The 2387-nt window shown below is 51.0% G+C and overlaps 1 non-coding gene across 1 annotated transcript; it reads right to left on the bottom strand.

Moving 5' to 3' along the window:
* Positions 1-280: 280 nt before the first annotated feature.
* Positions 281-367, bottom strand: TRNAS-GGA (transfer RNA serine (anticodon GGA)). The gene has a single exon. It is a non-coding gene; the product is annotated as a tRNA-Ser (tRNA).
* Positions 368-2387: the final 2020 nt, after the last annotated feature.

Raw genomic sequence — 2387 nt, 5'->3', positions numbered from 1 at the left:
TGACCGGGTACTCAGCAGAATGCCCTCAGGGAAAATAATTTCATTTAAGTAAGAAGTCTCCCAGATAGGGGGACTTCTTACTTAAATTAGTCTCCGTGTTCTTCGAATGGATCTCTTAATTGTTGAGAGGGTTGCCCAAACGCGGTAGTAATTTGCTATAGAGAATTTCTAATTTCTATTAAATCAAAATAAGATAATATAAGATATTATATTATTGCTGGAAAAAATTGTTATTTGATTTGATACATTGTGATCCTTAACGTTGATGAATTAATAAAAACGGAAAGAGAGGGATTCGAACCCTCGGTAAACAAAAGTCTACATAGCAGTTCCAATGCTACGCCTTGAACCGCTCGGCCATCTCTCCTACATAACTTATTATGGAAAATAAACTGAGTGAATAGCGAGTTTTCTTATTCCTGCAGTACAGGTACAACCGCAACCACTCGGGGGTTCCATAGTTCTATTGGAAAAATTCCTTTTGATCTAAGTGGAAGGATACATGATTTTTTACTAGAAATTGCGCTAGAAACCGAACTCCACACGTTACACATCCGAACCGGGGGAATTGTTACCTCCCCTAAGGAGGATAGTAGGGAAGGGGAGGCTAAGGCCTCCTCCCCGCGCGGGAAGAAGAGGGCCGCCTCCGAAGATTCGGAGACAGAGATGCCCAAACCAGGGAAAAAGATATCCCCAGGGGGCCCTGCCCTGACGGGCACCCTCACCGTGTCATGCCCGCCAACGGGCCAGCCCTCCACCGAGCTGTAAGTCAATCGTTAATTTGAAGGTACTGTGTTTCTCCTAGATCAATAACCAGGATTCGTCCTTTGCAGTTCGGCTAGCAGCTCTTCTCAACAGACTTCTTCTTCGGGGGATCTTCCTCCGGAGATGATGGAGAGCGAGACCCCACCCACCTCTTTGGCTCATGAAGCAGGCGACATCGAGGTGTCGTCACAGAGGAGCCCGGATCTGCCGAAGCCGGAAGCCAATGCGTCAGCCGCCCTGAGCCCGGAGCAGTTCGCTCCCACAAGGGGCGATGGGAAGGGTCTGGCATAGTTCAATGTCCGGCCGGACGTACTGACGGGCCTACTGGAGCGAGTTGCGCTCTCGGAGGAGCACCGCTCTCGGAGGAGCACCGCTCATTAATGAGCGTGGTACTGAAGAAGATTTCATCCGCTACAAGCGGTTCTAATGAAGCATTTACGAGCCTGCTCAGAGGCTTTGAGGCATGTAGTGAAGAATACACTATTTTTGGCTGTGAGGCACGCGCTAGGTGTGCTCCATATAGCTAGTAGCCCCTGAGACTCTGGTTGCCCGCCCTAGGCGGCAAACGGGGGATCACAAATCAATGATTGTGCTATAAATACGTGCAGGTATCTGTGGGTCCGGCCACCGACCAGTCCGTTGAAGTTGCCGAACTAACGAGGCAGATTGGATCAATTTGTGCCGATATCATGCTGGTGAACGAGCAGCTAGACAAATCACAAGGTATGTGCTCTACCTTCCTTCATATAGGAAGATATGAAGGCAACATGACATGATTATAAAAATGTTTGGACTGCAGATGGTGCTGCTGCCGTGGAGGCCCTGAGGGCGGAACTTGCCCAGGCCAAGGAACAAGCTCGGGTTAGCAATGCGGCTACCCTAAAGGCGGCCGAGGAATTGAGAGCCGAACAGGCTGCTCATCGCCGAAGCGAGGAAAAGATAGCCGAAATGGCTGTGGAGTTAAAAAATGCCGCTGACCGGTATGAACTCCTTAAAAAGTAGCATAAGGATAGTTCGGCCGATCTGAACAAGGCACTTAATGCCACCAAGGAAAAACAGACCGAGCTCAGGGGTGCGCGGGAGGAGCTTCAACAGGCCGGTAAAATCGCGGCTAGGGGCTCCTACTTGCTGCGGACGAAGTTTTTCGATCCGAAGTACGCTCCCCTGGATGGACGTTGGAGTCCTGCGGACGCGTATGCGGATTTGGCGAAGAGTACAGCTGACGCTGCCAAGTTCTTCGATGATCAGGGTGATAAGGAAGTGGAGAAGCTTTTCTGGTCGCAATTCAATGCTCCCACTTGCCCGCTGCCATTAAGTGACAAGATGGCTGCTGTAGCGGAGCTTCACAGGTTGTCCGGGCTTGCAATGCGGTCTATTATAGACCATCTTTGGACGAAGGGGCCTAAGTCGGGCAGTTACTTCGGTTTGGTGCAACAATTCCTTGGGGCCGTGCCTCGGATCGACGCCATGAGGAGGTCGGCGTGCATAGAGGGTGCGCGGATGGCCCTTGCCTGTGTTAAAGCCTATTGGACGGATATGGAGGCCACCATTATAGTGACCCAGGATCCGGTGGGGGGCCAATATCCGGCCGAGCACTACTTGGCGCAGGTCAAAGAAGGTGC

Source organism: Triticum aestivum, chromosome 3B (genome assembly GCF_018294505.1).
Source record: "Triticum aestivum cultivar Chinese Spring chromosome 3B, IWGSC CS RefSeq v2.1, whole genome shotgun sequence".
NCBI classification, from domain to species: domain Eukaryota; kingdom Viridiplantae; phylum Streptophyta; class Magnoliopsida; order Poales; family Poaceae; genus Triticum; species Triticum aestivum.
This window is presented reverse-complemented; position numbering and strand designations above follow the sequence as displayed.